Source organism: Sus scrofa, chromosome 14 (genome assembly GCF_000003025.6).
Source record: "Sus scrofa isolate TJ Tabasco breed Duroc chromosome 14, Sscrofa11.1, whole genome shotgun sequence".
Lineage (NCBI taxonomy): Eukaryota > Metazoa > Chordata > Mammalia > Artiodactyla > Suidae > Sus > Sus scrofa.
This window is the reverse complement of record NC_010456.5, coordinates 328,634-348,152: the sequence shown is the minus strand read 5'-3', so window position 1 is coordinate 348,152 and position 19,519 is coordinate 328,634. Positions and strand designations below refer to the sequence as shown.

At 46.1% G+C, this 19,519-nt stretch overlaps 1 long non-coding RNA gene across 1 annotated transcript; it reads left to right on the top strand.

The window, feature by feature from the left end:
* On the top strand, positions 77-18,802 carry LOC106505876. The gene is made up of 3 exons (XR_001300711.2): positions 77-1,302; positions 4,853-4,944; positions 17,933-18,802. It is a non-coding gene; the product is annotated as an uncharacterized LOC106505876 (long non-coding RNA).

The following is a 19,519-nucleotide window of genomic DNA, read 5'->3' as shown; positions in this document are numbered from 1 at the left end:
AAATAGTTTCAGCTCCTTGCCTGGGAGGGGTGAGGCGCTCGCGTAGGGGCGGGGGGGAGAGAATTTAATGCCAAGGGACTTAGCGCCCCAAAAAACTCAGTGATCAAGATAAATAGTATTCTGATGCAATGTTTTACAATTTTAAAGTTAATGCAAAAACATTAATTAAACATAATTTTAAGGTTAATGCAAAACGTCAACCACGTAAGGACAGGATCCCACCCTCCCCTCGGCCGCTAGCCGTGCTGCCCTAGTCCTCAGTCCTTGCCTCGCCGAAGTTTATATTTCCGTGGAGACAAGAAAAATACTAGGTGAAGCAGGAAAACGCAGAGTGCGCGCGACGGAGAGAGAAGGGAAGGGAAACTCAGTAGGGATCCGGCGCGGCGATGAGGGCGGGGTCGCGAGCAGGTTCCTCTGAGCCTCCTCGCGGTCTCTCCCGCTTCCGAGTGAAGTGGAACGGAAATTCGCGTACAATGTTTTCTGCTAACCCAACGCACCCGGTGGTTGATCTTGGCAGAACCCGGGCTAAGAGCAATTCTGTCGGGGGATTGATGCTGTTCCTTGAAGCGCGCTTGATTCACTGTCGTTTTGGAGGACTCGGCGAAATTTATAGGCGAATCGGAGAAAAGAAAAAAAAAATTGAGAGGAACGATGAGCACAAGAAATCTTGCCTGTGGAGGTGCCTGACTTTAAAGCTCAGAAACAAGATGAATGTAGCTAAACTCTAAATCTCATTAACATTGTTGTATTTTAATCTGTTTGGCTCTTCTGCTTTTATCGAAACAGTGAGCAAAGTAGAGGACATGCTTTTTAGTGGTGGAGCCCACCGAGAAATTTCCAATCATTGGTATTAATACTTTGTGCTCTCAGAGTGCTGGGGAAGGGGTGGGTGCCACTTCCTGGGAGAACGACTTGCTCAGGTGCCATGGTGAACTGGGGACAACCCTCCAGGAAGGGAAGATCCAGGGAAGAACAGCCGGCCAGCACCCCTCCTCACTTAGGGACCCTCCTCCTGTGGCTGCTAGGAGCTGGCTCTGTGTGTGTGCACACTCCTGAGGGGCACGGTGCCAGCTTTGCATCTAATGAGTGTTTTCTACCAGTCTTGGAAGGAACTTCCCAGGGCCCTTCCTGAGGCATGATCTTGTCTTTCACCTCTGACCCCATCCCACTGGCCTGTTTCTAAGGTGAGAAGGAAGGGGTTGCAGGTTCCATGAGAGGAAGAAGGAAGCCCAGGACCCTCTCCTTGCCCCTTCTGGAACCAAGCCCTGGTGGAGACCACTAAACAGCTGAACTCTGCAGAAGGTGAGTACCTGCTGACACAGAGTTCTAAAGTACAGGGTCTCCTTCAAAGACAACATAAGGGAGTTATGCATAAACTGTGCTATTCTATAAGCAGCTGCACTGTGCCCTAGAGGTATGCACCAGTGCTAATAGCTTCTTTTGTTATTCACTATGAGGTAACTTTGTCATTATATATGCCTGTTCCTGATCACTAATCTACATAACGCAACTTCCTTATGAAAAGTCCTGTGGGCTAAAGCCCAGCGCCTTTGTTCTGAGGAACAGAGTGCCTCCTGGTCCCCCACTTTCTAGATGTAAAAGAGTCTTGTGTGTTTTGTTATGCTGTGCCGTCTCTCTTCCAGGATTCCCCGTTGCCCTGCAGCACTGGACGCAGTAAAATCCCTTACACATTTTCCTCCACTGAGCACAGGAACAGCCAGAAATGGAGTCCTAGAAACACAGTTAGGGGGCTCCTAACCTCAACTGAGACAGTGCAACATCAGTTCATACCCAGCTTCCTGCCAGGACAGCAAGGTGCCTGGATTGCTGGCATCTGCTAATCAGCTTTATGTCACCCAGATAATCTCAGCCAAGCTGGGCAGTGCTCTTACTCCTGATGCTTGAGAGCAGTCCCGTGAGGGCCTCCTCACACCTGCCCTCCCTCTACAGCCCCCTCCCTGAGCTCTGCCTCCACTCGCAAAACAGTTTGCTGCTTACATACTCCACCCGTCATCCCTTTCCCACTTGGAATTTAAAAGTAGTCTTTTTGCATTTCCTGTCTGATACCTTCTGTTCTGTTAGACTCTCCTTGACCAAACTTTTTTTCGGGGGGTAGGGGGAACTGCACACACAGCATACAGAAATTCCCAGGCCAGGGATCGAACCCATGTCACAGCAGTAACTTGAGCCTCTGCATTAAAAACGCCAGCTCCTTAACCCACTGAGCCACCAGGGAACTCCTGTTCTTGACCAATCTTTAGACAGGCTCTTATGAATCCTCTTCTTTATTGGCCTCATACTTATGATAGGACTAGAGTGGGATTATCAAATAGCTAGTTTAATAAATTCCAGTAGGAGGTTGTAGATAGAGAGGGAAATTTAGGGGGGCTGGGAAGACCATTGTCGGGGATCACTCAAGAAAGCAATTGGAAAAATCATGAAACAAAGCAGACTTGCTTAACAACAAAACTATACATCAAGCCAATGACGCCTGCATCCTGCGGGTTGAGGTCAGTAAGCTAATACTCCTTTGTGTGCACTGAAAACAAAAATACAGGAAAAGGTAACATTCCCAAGTAGAAAAATCTCACTAAGCTAAAACCTGGGATGATTTACCATATTTTAGAATATGTTACCGCCCCTTCTGCTGATTTTGAATCGTGCCATGATAGCCCCAGTTTGACTATGTAGGGACAAAAAAACTCCCCTGCTCAATGTGAAGGAGAATTTGATGATGGAAACTTCCTGTCTACTCAAGAATGAGAAAGAGGGGCATCTTCTCTCCATCCCCACTTTTCCTTTGATTATAAAAATGTAGCCCAGGAATTCCAATCTTGGCTAAGCAGGTTAAAAACCCAACTAGCATCCATGAGGATGTGGGTTTAATCCCTGGCCTCACTCAGTGGGTTAAGGATCAGACATTGCCGTGAGCTGTTGTGTAGATCCCAGATGTGGCTCAGATCTGGCGTTGCTGTGGCTGTGGTATAGGCTGATGGCTACAGCTCCAGTTCTACCCCTAGCCTGGGAATGTCCATATGCTGCAGGTGAGGCCCTAAAAATTAATAAATTTGTAGCTGTTTTCACCATCTTTTCCTCCTTGAAACATTCTTGCTTTCAACAGGGGGCAAAAATCAGGGCAACTCTGCTTTTAACCTCTAGCAGCTCTGGTGGCTAGGAGTCCTGGTTTTCACCCAGGTTGCCCAGGTTCAATCCCTGAGCAGAAAATTGTGACCTCACTTTCAGCCATCACTCACTGCTCTCTCTCTCTCTCTGAAATCAGAAACAACAGTGCTAAGTTTTTTTCTTTTCTAAATTTGGATGAGTAGGTAAAAATGTTTGGCTCCATAGAGTCAATCTTTTTTTTTTTTTTTTTTTTTTTTTGCCTTTTAGGGCCTCACCCAAGGCATATGGAGGTTCCCAGGCTAGGGGTCGAATCAGAGCTACAGCTGCCAGCCACAGCCACAGCCACAGCAACTCGGGATGGGATCCAAGCTGAATCTGTGACATACACCACAGCTCACAGCAATGCCGGATCCTTAACCCACTAAGCAAGGCCAGGGATCAAACCCGTAACCTCATGGTTCTTAGTCAGATTCGTTTCCGCTGCACCATGACAGGAACTCCCATAGGGTCAACTTAAAATATTATTTTAAGGAGTCCCTGTTGTGGCTTAGCAGTAATGAACCCAACTAGTATCCATGAGGACTTAGGTTGGATCCCTGGCCTCGCTCAGTGTGTTAAGGATCAGGCCTTGCTGTGAGCTGTTGTGTAGGTCCTAGATGTGGCTCGAATCTGGCTTTGCTGTGGCTGTGGTGTAGCCAGCAGCTGTAGCTCCAATTCAACCCCTAGCCTGGGAACTTCCCTATGCCACAGGTGTGCTATAAAAAAGCAAAAAGAAAAAGAAAAAAGTTATTTTAAATTGTCTGGTAATATGGAAAGTCACATTGATCTTTAAAGTCTGTTTAGGCTACGAAGCCAAGTCAAAGGCTTATCTGATTGTGTCCTATTACAAGGAGAACAGACTCTTACTGAGCTTGTATAAATACATGTATTGTCGGAGTTCCAGTTGTGTCGCAGTGGAAATGAATCTGACTAGGAACCATGAGTTTGAGGGTTCGATCCCTAACCCTGCTCAGTGGGTTATGGATCCAGGGTTGCCGTGAGCTATAGTGTAGGTCACAGACGCGGCTCGGATCTGGCGTTGCTGTGGCTGTGGTGTAGGCCGGCAGCTGTAGCTCCGATTAGACCATGAGCCTGGGAACCTCCATATGCCACGAGTGCAGCCATGAAAAGACCAAAAAAAAAAAAAAAAAAACCCTCACCTCTGCAGCCACCTATGCCACTGCAGTCAGGTTCTTCATCCTTTTTTTTTTTTTTAATGTATTTTTAGGACTGCACCTGCAGCATTCGAAGGTTCCCAGGCTAGGGGTCACATTTGAGCTGTAGCCAATGGCCACAGCCACAGCCACAGCAACACGGGTTCTGAGCCGCATCTTTGACCTACAACACAGCTTATAGCGACACTGGATCCTTAACCCACTGAGCGAGGCCAGGGATCGAACCTGCGTCCTCATGGATGCTAGTCAGATTCTTTTCTGCTGAGCCATGACAGGAACTCCAGCAGTCAGGTTCTTAACCCACTGCGCTACAGCTGGAACTCTAAAAGCAACCCCTCTGAGATCTTCCAGGGGCCCACTGGAAAATCCCAAAGTTAGTTCAAGATCAAAAAGACCTCATTCAGAATTTGTTTTGGGGGAAGTATGTCAAAAATGTCAAAATGTTTAAAACATTTGATCAAATAGGATCATAGGTCATGGTGAAACTGTTACTGTAGGTTTTTGTCTCATCGCAGAAAGAATTCAGAAGAGAGATGGAGGTCAAGAAAGCAGAGTGAGGATTTAGCAAGACCTTGTACACGTTCAAGGGGAGCGTTGCCAGACACAGGTGAGTTGCTTCCCTGTGTTTCTTTGGCAAGCTGGTTATATGGGACGTAAAAATGAATGGGCAGAGCATTCACTGGGGAGGGAGGCGTTTGGGGTTTATTTCCTGATTTTCATCCCAGCTCCACCTTCCTGAAGGGAGGAGGGATTTTTGACCTTATTTAGCCTTGAACGGAAGTGTCAGGGGGTTGGTGCATGGTGGGTACCTCCTCTCTGCAAGGCTAATTTTATTGTAATGAGGGCATAATGAGCAAAAGTTACCATCAGATAGATGCTGGAGAATCTAACAGTTTCTCACCTTTCTTTGTCTACCTCTAAGACCCAACATACTCGGTTTTCTATCAGTCTGGAAGTTCCTGCTTTTCTTTGTCTGCTTGAGGACCCCCGTTGTTCACAAGATGTATGTTTCCTGCCATTTGACCCTTGCACGCCCCCTGCTCTGCTCATATCTAGTTATCTGCTGTTCTAACAAAACAATACTTATTCATTCAGCCAAAGTGACAATTAAAAGGTTTCAAGGGCAAACACGAAAGTATGTATGCTTTAACCTTGAACAACAACAACGCATGCAGTCAATAATCCATGTCACTTTACACTTGGCCATCCAAATCTGAGGTTCTGCATCCTCAGAACCAACCAGTCTCAGAACTCATTGTACTGTGATACATATCTATGGGGAAAAATATATGTATAAGTGGACCTGGGCAGTTCAAGTGCGGGTTGTTCAGAGGTCAATTACAGTTGTAAAAAAAATACCCTAGCTCTTTTAATACTGAAGACTCAGTTTTCTCAAGTAATTGAAGACTCGATGAAGACAACATGAAGAACAAGAAATTATTTTGATAAAACACAGAAACTTTGGAGTTCCGGACATGGCTCAGCAGTAACGAACCCAGCTAGTATCCATGAAAATGTCGGTTTGACTCCTGGCCTTGCTCAATGGGTTAAGGATCTGGTGTTGCCTTGAGCTGTGGTGTGGGTCACGGATGCCACTCAGATCCCGAGTTGCTGTGACTGTGGTATAGGCCAGCAGCTACAGCTCTGATTTGACTCCTAGCCTGGGAACTTCCATATGCTGCAGCTGAGACTCTAAAAAGATTAAAAAAAAAAAAAAAAAAAAAATCAGGGAGTTCCAGTCGTGGCTTAGTGGAAACGAATCCAACTAGGAACCACGAGGTTTTGGGTTCGATGCCTGGCCTCACTCAGTGGGTTAAGGATCCGGCTTTGCCATGAGCTTGGTGTAGGTCGCAGTCTCACCTTGGATCCCGATTGCTGTGACTCTGGTGTAGGCCGGTGGCTACAGCTCCGATTAGACCCCTAGCCTGGGAACCTCCATATGCTGTGAGTGCAGCCCTAGAAAAGGCAAAAAGCCAAAAAAAAAAAAAAAAAATCAGAATCTTTGTTTTCTAGGCATATTACTAAAAAAAAATGTAAAAACATTGCACGATCCTAAAAGAACACTGTTTTAGTTTTACATGAGTACACCATTTATTAAAGCTTATTTTTAAGAAACCCTTATCATAATCTAGTCAGTTTTAGCCAGATTTTCCCTCACAGCATAAAAGTTATTTTCCACAAAACTTTGGCAACTTTCTCTATTCATTTTGGTTTTGTCTTATTTTTTTTTTCTTTTCTTATTCTAGAACAACCAGTCATTTTATTTTAGACATTACTCTCTTTTTCCTTAACAAAAACACATCCTATATTCCTTTCATACTCTTCATATAAAAATATATCCCAGTCTCGTTCCATATGTTATATGCAAAGTTTTTTCTTTCCTCTTACTGTTTCTAGTAGTTTTATTTTTATTTATTTATTTTTCTTTTTAGGGCTGCACCTGTGGCATATGGAAGTTCCCAGCCTAGGGGTCAAATCAGAGCTGCAGCTGCCAGCCTACACCACAATCGCAGCAACGCTAAGCTCCTTAATCCACTAAGCGAGGCCAGGGGTTGAGGTTGCATCATTATGGATACTAGTCAGATTCTTAACCAACTGAGCTACAGTGGGAACTCCTAGTAGTTTTATTTTTACATTTTGATTATAAATTTTAACCATTACTAATTTTTACTTTCTAGTGAAAACTAGGAAACAGACAGCTGTAGCTGTCTGCCATTTATTAACATTTTGTAGAAAATTAGCTAATGGATAAATTTGTTCCAGGACCCCTGAGGATACTAAAATCAGAAGATGCTCAATTCCTTATGTAAAAGAGGTATAGGAGTTTCTGTTGTGGCACTGCAGGAAACGAATCTGACTAATATCCAAGAGGATGCAGATTTGATCCCTGGCCTTACTCAGTAGATCAGTGATGCGGTGTTGCCCTGAGCTGTGGTGTAGGTCGCAGATGCAGCTCAGATCCCTCGTTGCTGTGACTGTGGTGTAGGCTGGCAGCTATAGCTCTGATTCAGCCCCTAGCCTGCGAACCTCTATAGGCTGCAGGTGCAGCCCTAAAAAGCAATCAATCAGTCAATCAATCAGTCAGTCAATAAAATGAGGCATATTTGCATGTAACCTACACAAATCCTCCTGCATACTTTATTTTTTTTTCCAACTTGCTAATTTTATTCTTAAAACATAAAATAAAGTATACCATAAATAATATGAAAGAAGAACAGAAATTGAGCAAACATCCAAAGATAAATCACGAGAAGGGAAGGAGAGTAAATTTCGGGAGGGGGAGCAGGTGGTTGGGGTTTGGGGGGAGCTAATGGGGCGGGCACTTGCAGGAACGGAGGGGACCTTGCAGAAGGTGGTTTTGGAAATTGGCCTGGGGCTCTTGCCAGAGCCAGCTCGGGACCTCGTCTAGGGGGCGCTGGAGCAGTCAGTGCAGGCGCTCCCTGCAGGGCTGCTGAATTCTCCTCTGGCCCTTGGTGTCTTGCAGGAGCCCATGCAACGTTTCCCTCCAGTGGAGGTAAACACACATCAGTATCTGGGGCTGGGGCCAGGGCGGCTGCAGTTTCTCCCTGCCCAGGTTGTGTCTTGGCCTCTGGCTCCGGCTCTCCTGCTGGAGCTGTGAGAGAAGAAAAGCTTTCCTGCATGCCTGCCTTGTCATATGCTCTTCCAAGGGTAGCAATCTTCCCAGAACCTTCCAGACCAGTCCCACCCAGCAGCTTACCATCTGCAGTCCACCAGGTCGGTGCAGGGGTTAGTCTTTGCTCCTGGGCCAACACCATCCTCTGTGGACTCCCACTGTGTGGCCCAGAACTCAGCTCCCCACACCTTCACTGGGCCCCAACCCCATCCTCTCACCTTCAGGCTGGGCCTCAGGGGGGGCCAGGCTGTTCAATGGACTCAGACCCAGGTGGTCTCTGTCCTCTGTCCCAGAGCCAGATATGTTGAGCTCCCCATGAGCCCAGGATGGATCCCAGGGAGTGGCCTGAGTGGAATTTCATCAGGAGGCCTTCTGCCTTCCTCGCCCAGCTCCTGGCAGGTCTCAGGCAGGGCACTCTGCAATGACAGTGAGCAGCAGAGGGCCCAGCCCTGAGGCGTCAGAGCCCTGTGGGGCCATTATCTTCTCGCTGCTTCTTCTGCCCCCTCCAACCTTCTGTTCCCAGATCAGGTGAGGCCTTGTCTGCTCAGACACCACATTCCCCCCTCCACCTCCCGCAGTGAGGAATGAGACCCTCTGGAGGGCTGGGGGTACAGCTCACGCACAGGGCTCAGCCCTGAATCTCAACACCCCCATTTCTCCCCAGCCAGCTGTGTTCTGGGGTGTGGACATGCCCCACCCAGCAGGCCTCCAACCTTGGGTCAGTCTGCTCTTGCTTGAGGTGGACCTACCCCTCACAACCCCCCTCTGTACACAATCATCCAGGGAGGGGACATGGGGCTACCATGTGGGATCAGAGAGGTCCCTACGCTGGGCTGGAGCTCCCTCTCCCCGTGTTACCTCTGGGTCCCCGCGGGCAAAGGCCCGTAGACATCTGCCCTGAGTTCTCATCCATTTTCTGCTGGTTTCGAAGATATTTTCTCTTCTGCACCCTCTCCTGAGGCCTCGGCCTCGGGAAATTGGGACACAACAGAGCAAGTCCATCCCTCCTCCGTCCTCTCCTGGAGAAGTGGGTGCCTGGCTACCTAGGTTCCAAGTTCTGTCGGACCCTATTGCCAGGGAAGTGAGGTCACTTCCTGGGATCCGCTTCGCCAGACTTCTTCCTTCTGCAAAGCTCCCCAAGGATACCTCTGGGCTGCTACAGATCACCCCCCCAACCCCATGTTCGAGTTCTGTGAAAAATGTCCTTGGTAATTTGATAGGGATTGCATTGAATCTGTAGGTTGCCTTGGGTAGTATAGTCATTTGGATAATATTGACGCTTCCAATCCAAGAGCATGGTGTGTCTTTCCATCTATTTGTGTCCTCTTTGATTTCTTTCGTCAGTGTTGTATAGTTTTTAGAGTACAGGTCTTTTGTCTCTTGAGGTAGGTTTACTCCTAGGTATTTTATTCTTTTTAATGCAATGGTAAATGGGATTGTTTCCCTAATTTCTCTTTTTTTGATCTTTCTGAGTTAGTGTATAGAAATGCTGTTGATTTCTGTGTGTTAATTTTGTATCCTGCGACTTTGCCAAATTCATGGATGAGCTCTAACAGTTTTCTGGTAGTCTTCAGGATTCTCTAGGTATAGGATCATGTCATCTGCAAATAGTGATAGTTTTACTTCTTCCTTTCCATTTGGATTCCTTTTATTTTTTTATTTTTTTTCTCTGATTGCTGTGGCTAGGACTTTCAAAACTAGTGAATAGTGGTGGCAAGAGTGGACATCCTTGTCTTGTTCCTGATCTCAGCAAGAATTCTTTTAGCTTTTCACCATTGAGGATGATGTTAGCTCTGGGTTTGTTTTTTTTGTTTTTGTTTTTTTTTTTTTTTGTCTTTTTGTCTTTTTGCTATTTCTTGGGCCGCTCCCGCGGCACATGGAGGTTTCCAGGCTAGGGGTCTAATCGGAGCCGTAGCCACCAGCCTACGCCAGAGCCACAGCAACGCGGGATCCGAGCCGCGTCTGCAACCTACACCACAGCTCACGGCAACGCCAGATCGCCAACCCACTGGGCAAGGCCAGGGATCGAACCCGCAACCTCTTGGTTCCTAGTCGGATTTGTTAACCACTGCGCCACGATGGGAATTCCATGTATGGCTTTTATTATGTTGAGGTAGGTTCCCCCATGCCCACTTTCTGAAGGGTTTTTATCAGAAATGGCTGTTGGATTTTGTCAAAGGCTTTTTTCTGTATCTAATGAAAGGATCATACGGTTTTTATTCTTCAGTTTGTTAATGTGGTGTATCACACTGATTGATTGGCGATATCCCTGGGATAAATCCCCCTTGATCATGATGTGCAGTCCTTTTAATGTATTGTTGGATTTGGTTTGCTAGTATTTTATTGAGGATTTTTGCATCCAAGTTCATCATACTTTAAATCATCTCTACGTTACTTATAATACCTAATATAAAAACTTAAACTTTTTAGAGATGTATGATTTTCATAGCATACATTTTTGGTGTGATAAATGACATATTTATTAGTAGACCTGGACATCCATTGTCTTTCTATAAAAATTAAAAAGCCAAAAGTAGATGAACTTACATTTATGTTTAGCAATCAGTATCTCAGTATACTATCTTACTTGGATGTGAGCTAGATAGTCAATGATTATTTATGATTTAGTTAAAGTTATTATAAACTTTAATCTCATTTAAATGTGTTAAAATTATATATTCTTAACAATTATCATTAGATTAGATATCAAAGCATCATCTTACATTATTTTTTTTGGTTGACGATTTGTGTGTGTGTGTCTTGTGGCATGTGGAAATTCCCAGGCCAGAGATCACACTTATGCCACATCAGCAACCAGAGCCACAGCAGCCACAACACCGGATCCTTAACCCACTGAGTCACCAGGAAACATTGATAATTTTTTAATATAGAGATAGCATGGGCTAATTTGATTAGTAAACTCAGGTATAAAAAGTTGTATGTTTGATTTTCAATTTCATGTTATCATTTTTTAACTTGTCTATTTCTACTGGTTGCTTTAAATCCCTTTTGGAGTGAGGAGGGAGGGAGATGCTGGTGACTTAATAAAGAGCTGGCCAGGAGTTCTCCTTGTGGTTCAGCATGTTACAAACCCGACTAGTATCCATGAAGATACAGGTTCAATCCCTGGCCTTTCTTAATGGGATAAGGATCTGGTGTTGCTGTGAGCTGTGATGTAGGGCTAGCATGGCTGTGGCTGTGGCATAGGCCCAGCAGCTACAGCTCCAATTCTACCCCTAGCCTGGGAACTTCCATGTGCCATAGGTACAGCCATAGACAGCAAAATAAATAAATAAGCTGTTTGGGCAGTGGAGGAGGTATGTATTTCCAGCTCTCATATTTAACATTCACTAAGAATCCCCATTTCACCAGCTCGTCACCTCTCTGCTGAGGGCTCTTTCTGGCAGACATTGGGAGAGCGGTTGACCTGACTGTGGCAACAAGTTTGACGAGCTGGAAGTAAGAACAGGAAGCGGGAGTTCCCACTATGGCACAATGGGATTAGAGCCATCTATGGAGCACCAGGACACAGTTTTGCTTTTTTCTTTCTTTTTTTTTCTTTTTTTTTTGCTATTTCTAGGGCGGCTCCCGCTGCATGGGGAGGTTCCCACGCTAGGGGTCTAATTGGAGCTGTAGCTGCCAAGCCTATGCCAGAGCCACAGCAACATGGGATCTGAGCTACCTCTGCAACCCACACCACAGCTGACAGCAAAGCCGGATCCTTAACCCACTGAGCAAGGCCAGGGATCAAACCCGCAACCTCATGGTTCCTAGTCATATTTGTTAACCACTGAGCCACGACGGGAACTCCAGGACACAGTTGATCCCCAGTGGTCTGTGCATGGGTTGGAAAAAGAATTTCAAGATTCATAGCTGGGTTAAAAGAAAGATAAGTTTATTGAGATGAGAGACACTGCACACAGTGCCTTTTTTATAGCCCAGGGAATGGGAAAGTCTTAGGATATGACTGCTGACCTGCTGATTAGTTGGAAAGAGGGGTCTTACAATACACTTGCTGGTTGGTTGGGGGTGAATAAGGCCCCTGTAGGGGTGGGGTGAGGAATGGGTCATACACGTTTTCTAGTAGGGGGTAAGAAGGAGTAGGTCAGGTTTCTCAAGAGGGATAGGAAGCATTATAATGAGATGGGTTGGGCAATAAGAGGTCTGGTAGTTCTTATCTTGGCCAGAGGCTTTGAGTTTTATCTCCTTGGAGAGTACTTGAAGTCCCACACCTGGCTGGCACAGCTGGAATAGTGGGTTAAAGGATCTGGAGGTCACTCTAAACTTGGAGGCCTCAAGGAGCTAGCATGTGGATAATGAGAAAACTGTAAAATGATTAGGCCTGCTTATCTTTTTATCAACACCCAGAAGAAAGCAGTCACATCTGGAAGCTAATGGCATCCACCATTAAGGAAAATTGTTTTTAAGTCTAAACTAACAAGGCGAAAAACAAAGGCAAATGCTTTTTGTGTAAAATCTTTTCAGTCAGACTTCAGGCACTTAGGGGCAACAGCATCTGGCAGCCCCACTGCTAGACGGGTAGCTTCTGGTATTCTTCCAGTGTCTCCATGGATTTTTTTTCTTATCTCGCCCCTGTGTTTGTTTAAGCTGTTACTGTAAAGTAAAAAGGAGATTCAGAAAACTACCAAAAACAAATGTGCAGCCTAACATATACATCCCATGCAGGTCACAAAACAGCTTTGCTGCAGGCCAGGGGTCCCCTCCAGGCCTCTCTCCATTACTAGGAAGGACAAAAGTGTCCTGGTGTCCTGCTGGCTTAGGGACTGCTTGCAAGGGAAGGGGGCACTTCTCCTATCTCTCCCTCCCCCCCCAAGCTCAGTCCAGCCCCTCTAAGGTGCCTGCCATCCTTGTCTTCCTACCGGCCACACTGAGAAGGGAAAATGCTACCCACTGTTAGAACGGTATGATCTGAGGACTCAGTGCAGCCACGCAGGCAGCACCATCCGATTCTTGGGGCATGGTGAGGAAAAGGGATCAGAAGGCCCTTGGAGGCAGCAGAATGGCCCTAGACCAACCTTCAAATAATGGATATTGGTAGGTATATGGTCAGGCCATTCAAGATGGCTGTTCTCTTGCTCACTGTACCTTCCCTGAAGGTGCCTTCTTCACCTGCACCCTACACACATGCCCCAGGCCCCTGCTGGTGATAGTGTATCAGAGGGGCTGTGAGGGGCCTGCCCCTCATTGGTTTCCCTGGTAACTAATGAGCCAACCTGATATCACTTCCTCCTATAACTGTCAATCTCCCCTCCCCTGTGAGCGAAGCCTGCTGCTAGGTCCTGCCTGCTGTCAACCGCACACAGTAGGGAGTTGCTCCAGGACCTTGCTTCAGACATGTAAGCTCCCCCATCCACTAAACCACTGATGTCTCTGTTGCTGCCTCTGGGTTCTTTCTGTTGGGGGATCATTGACTGAAATCGCCCACTTTGGCCAGGCATGATCATAGCCATTTACATGAGCTGTCTCACAACAGGAGGTCCTAAAAAGGACCAGGAGGACTTGGGAGGGGCCAATAGGAGGGAGGAAACGACAACCTCCCAGGATCCTTGGCGCTAGAATCCACCTTAGCCGAGAGGTATGTGAGCCACTAAGAAGGACCCTGGGCCAGACCAAGTACAGGCTGAGCAAGACAATTGACCAGAGATGACCCAGAAACCAACCCCATTCCTATAAAACATGAGACTGTGAGCCAGGTGCCACAGCAGTTCTCCTGGGTTCCCTCACCCTGCTGCTCTCCCCCTGGGCACCCCTTCCCAATAAAGTCTCTTGCTTTGTCCGCTTGTGTGTCTCCTCGGTAATTCATTCCGAGTGTTAGACAAGAGCCCATTCTTGGGTCCTGGAAGGGCTCCCCGTACTGCAACATTTCTTCAGGATTGAAGCTGGGTGAGTACAGGCCTTGTAGGCCTGTGGGGTGCAGCCCACCAATTGGCAGAGCCAGCCAGGAGTCCCCGTGAGGAAACTCCCTTGAGCACCGAGATATCTGGACACACAAGACTGGGAATGGAAAGTTGGTGGGGGAGGTGCCCACTAACGTGTGAGGCCTGAAATGTGTGGGGGTCATCTTGGGGTGACTCTTGCGGGGACACATGTGGGGCCCTGTGGTGGCCATCCTCGATGAGCTGGGGCAGCCAAGAGATCTGGCCCCTAATGGCTCTGCTTTGTGTCCAGGTGAGACTGTTGTAATTGGTAAGGCTAGCTCTCTGAAGGAACTGGTATTTCTCATAACTTTGAGATGTAAATGATCTACCTGGGCTCCCTGGGACTTTAATTTTTTGTAATTTCTGAGCAGAAGGGAAAAAAAGAGCTTTCAGGTAAGCTATAGAAATAGCTTGGGGAATTTCTATCTGAAATAGTCTTTCCAGACTTTGGTAACTTGAAACAAAGTTACATGAAAGGAATTCCTGTCGTGGCTCAGCAGTAATGAACCCGAATAACATGAGGATGCAGGTTTGATCCCTGGCGTTGTTCACGCATCCAGTGTGGCCGTGAGCTGTGGTGTAGGTCATAGATGCAGCTCGGATCTGGTGTGGCTATGGCTGTGGCTCCGATTTGACCCCTAGCCTGGAAACTTCCATATGCTGCAGGTGTGGCCCTAAAAATACAAAAAAAAAAAAAAAAAAAAAAAAAGAGAGAGAGAGAGAGAATTCACTGACTATCTGGGTCATTTCAAATAGGATAAAACATTGAAATATTAACTGCGGGGCAGGCTGTAAGGACACCTACATTTGTCTTCTTAGGAGAGGAAGATGAAAGCCGAGGTCTCCCTCCTTGCTGGTATGGCAAACAGTTCACAATTACTTGCTTCTTGGCTTTTTGCTAAAGATTAATGTTTTTAAAGGATTAAGACTATAATTGTTGCCAAAATATCAACTGCCTCTGTACACTGATGCCAAATAAAAACACGGAGACAGAGTTGGAGGAAACAGAAAAAGTAGCTTTAACTGCCAGGCAAAGAGGGGGACACAGCAGGCTGGTGCCTCAAGGACTGTGCCCCCCCCTTAGAGTGGGTAGTGAAGAGTCATTGTGTTTGAGGAGCAGCTCGTGGACAATTTCCTGATTGGTGGGTGATGAGGTAATTGGGAGTCAGTGTCATCCACCTTCTGGTTCCAACCAATCTGGAGTGTGTGTGCTTGTGGGCAGCATATAGTTGACTTCTTCCATCTGGTGGGGGCTTCAGCACCTGCAAAACGAGCCCAAAGACATGGCTCAGAATATTATCTACAGTTCTTGAGGAAGAGCTAAAGGTCCTTGACTTTGCTGAATTATTATGACTGCTTAATTTTTTCTCTGAGTTTTTTTTTTTTTTTACTTCTCTGATTAAATTGGTTCTTTGACTAAAGTTTTTCTACAGAAAGAAGCAGGTGGAGGACAAGAGTTGGGGGACCATCCACTCTGGGAAAGCTTCCCAAGGTCCTGCTTGGTTACATAGTCATAACTCTAGTTATTTTAACCAGGTTTCTTTATTGATTGCATTGTGATCACGTAGATAACTGCCTTTTTAAGTCTTTTGTCTTTCATAGAGTTATTGTTGTACTCTGATGCTTTTGCAAAAGTGTTTCATCTTCAAGATTTGTAGGAAGGATCTTTTGACAATAATAGGTGTTTTATGATTCTCAGATTATATTGCTGAACTGGGTAAGAAATAAGAGTCCTAATGGAAGACTGGGTGGCTTCATAAAAAGTTAACAATTTGTTACTGAGTGAACTGCTGAATGTGATTATAATTTTTAATGGGTTTTGTCTGGAATACTTCTGGTTTTTACAGATATAGGGAAGTCCTTCCTCTCAGGTTAGTTATGACTTAACAGCATTTGGGGAAACTACACATGTGGGTAATATTGAAATATTTTTCTTTCTGCTTGGTTCCTCCATAAATTAGAGACTCTTGAGTTCTGAGCAGACTTAACAAGAGAATGGAAAAACTGTCTCCTGGAGATTTCGCATTGTGGCTTAGCAGTAATGAGACTGACTAGTATCCACTAGGATGCAGGTTCGATCCCTGGCTTTGCTCAGTGGATTAAGGATCTGTGTTGCTGTGAGCTGTAGTATAGGTCACAGACTCTGATCCCACATTGTTGTGGCTGTGGAGTAGGCCAGCAGCTATAGCTCTGATTCGACCGTAGCCTGGGAACTGCCATATGCCATCCCTGCAGCCCTAAAAAGAAAAAAAGAAAAAAAAATCTCCTGACATATGCAATAATCTTGAAATTTGGGGGAACTCTAGGAAGAGAAATTCACTCAGGTGGAGCCTAATGGCAGGCCTTTGGCATGGCTTTCCTGGCCTTGAGAGGCCTTCTGGGAATTCAGTCTGGGACTCTTTCTGAAGAATTCCACCACCATCAGTTTGAAGGAGCCTGTATAATCAATTGACCAGACTTGTTTTGCAGACAAATTAGTCTTGATTGAGCTGTATTTAGTGGAGATGGGGGTCATTTTAGAGAGAACCATATTATGTTTCAGTGGATATTCCATTCTAGTTCTGCTCTTTGAGGTCTAGATTTATGAAAGTTATTGTGTTAGCTCTATTTTTGCCCTAATGTTCAGGAAGGGAAGAAAACATCTAATGGAATTGTCACAGAGTATATATAACCAGTCATGATGTGTGACACTGCTTGCTTATAAGTCTGCTGCTAAAAACACATGTACAATGCTTGCGTGACCATTGGGTATAAGTGATAAAATGTATGGCCTATAAAGTGTTTTCCCATTAACATACCTCTGAGTCTGTTCACAAGATCTGATTAGTTTTCCCCCAATGGGCATGATGAGGTGAATATAAGGGGACCTAGCACTAAGGGGACATAATCTGAACGCGGGGTAGGAGCCAGCACCCCAGCATTGTGGGACAAATACTTTGATGGCAGTGATTTCTACTGAAAGATTTGCAATCAAAAAGGAAAAGCTGCAGTAGGGGGAAGTCAGAAGGTTTATATATGGTTTAACTTGCATTGTACTGACCAAAGCAGCTTGTTTTGTGGCCTTTCAGACATGCATTGTACATCTGCTTTGACCATTGAGGAAAAGAATGCATTTGAGAGTCAGAATGAAGTAGCTATGGTCCAGACACCCAGGGTAAAACCACGTGGCCACCATAGACATGATTTTAGACATGTTCCTGTATTATGGAAAAGTTGAATTTTCTGAACCATATAGCAGACCAGGATGAAATCACCGAGTGTTTTTTTTAGAGCTGGGGCCTCCCTCTTCCCTAGAGGGGTGGCTCTGGGTGTGTGAAAACCAGAGGTGGCCTTACCTTCTGTCTGTTTTGTATCTGTGGTACCCAGCTGCAATGCCCCCTAGGTACCTGACCCCAAGATTCTTGCAGAAGAGGGGTGGACCAAGATTGTAAGGGCCATGCAGGATATGTAGGGGTGAAGTGTACAGCAGGCAGATGGTAGGCATGAGCTAAGAAGGAGGGGGCATGGGGCCAGATGGCAGGAAACCACACATAATGCAAACAGCAGGGTCCATGGGTGGGTAAAGAAAAGCCGGAACCTCCAGACTCATAGGAAACCACACCTTTTGGGGTGATAAATGCCCTGGGGGCAGACAAAGAAAGGTGGAAAAGAGCTCGAATCTCCAATGTTTGGATATAACTTGTTGCTCATTATGCCCTCATTATAATAAAATCATAATACAATTAGCTATGCAGATACCCATCATACACTGGGTAGCTATGAAGTACCCATCATACACTGACACCGTAATACTTCCAACACAATAAGGATAAAAATTGCTCCTCCCTTCGGGAAGGTGAAGAAGGATGAAAATTAAGGAATCTGACCCCCAAATCCCACCTTCCCAGTGAATATCCCACCCATACAATTAGATACCCCGCATAACTAGTGTGCCAAATGCAGGGCAGCTGCTCGCCTCTCTGCCCACCTCTCCTTAAGAGGTATATTTCTCACTTAAATAAATCCTCAATTTTCTTTCTCAGCTTTTGTCTTGTTTCTGAATTCTTTCTGTGACGAGACAAGAACCTAACCTCCGGGAACAAGGCCACTCAAGACGGCTGTGCTCTTGCTCTCTGTGCATGCCCTGCCTGACCAGTGCCTGCCTCACCTGTACCCATGCACCTGACTGACCATCCTCCGTACTGGCCCCAGGCCCCAGCTGGTGACTGTTCTCATCAAAGCAGGGTGGTGAAGGGTGTGCCTCTTGCTGGTTTCCCTGGGAACTAATGAGCCAACCAGACATCAGTTTCCCCCTATTACTGGCAATGTCCCTTTTCCCCTTGAGTGAAGCCTGCCGTCACGTCCTGCAGGCTCTTTGCTGCTTCACACAGTGGGGAATTGCTCCAGGACCAGGCTTCATACACGTAAGCTCCTGCATCCACTAAACCGTCTCAGACTCCTGAGTTCTTTCTTCAGTCTTCAAACGGGGCAAGTACAGGCCTTGGAGGCCTGAGGAATGCAGACAACAGTGGGGCATGATGGCTACAGAACTAAAAATGCACGGCTCCCAACTTGCTGCCTTTAACTCGTGCAGGAATGAGAGCTCATAGCCAAGTGCAGTAACCAGCCTCTGAAACTGGTAGGCTGTGGACTGTCTCCTGGCCCGGCCTGAGTCTCAGCTCAGGGTCCCACCTGAGGGGTCCAGGCTCTGAAGTTAGGAGACACCTCATTTTCTTCTTCTAAGCCTCAAGGTAAGCTTTTCTGGAAGACATTGCACCAAGTTTTCTTAAATGATAAGGGACTTTAAACTGCCACATGTTGATGTGGGGATATTACTTGACACTTCTTTATCCCAAATTACAGCTGTTGTAAACTACTCTTAAAAAACAAAGAGATAAATCATAAGCATCTGCCTTTTGGGTTGCTGACACCATGAGCCTTGCTGTTGCTATAAGTACCAGTTTAAGAGAGTTAAATTCAGCCAGCCTCTATGCACTGAGACCAAATTGAATTTCAGAGAGTTTGGGTGAAGGAAAAAAGAATAACTTTATTGCTTTTCAGGCAAAGGGGGATACAGTAGGCTAATGCCTTGAGAAACTGTGCAGCAGGAGGATTTATTTGGTGAGGATTTTTTTTTTTTCCCTGTCTTTTCTAGGGCCACACCCACGGCATATGGAGGTTCCCAGGCTAGGGGTCCAATTGGAGCTGTAGCCACTGGCCTGTGCCAGAGCCACAGCAACACGGGATCCAAGCCGTGTCCGTGACCTACACCACAGCTCATGGCAAAGCCGGATCCTTAACCCACTAAGGATCCTGAGCAAGGCCAGGGATCAAACCCGCAACCTCATGGTTCCTAGTCGGATTTGTTAACCACTGCACCATGAAGGGAACTCCAGGTGAGGTGCTTTATTAAAAAAATTAAAAATTTTTTTTTGCTTTTTAGGGCTGCAGCTATGGCATATGAAGTTCCCAGGCTAGGGATCCAATCAGAACTGCAGCTGCTGGCCTACACCACAGCCACAGCAAGATGCAGCCTGCACCACCGCTCCTGGCAACAGCCGGATCCTTAGCCCACTAAGTGGGGCCAGGAATTGAACCTCTGTCCTTATGGATACTAGATGAGTTCCTTA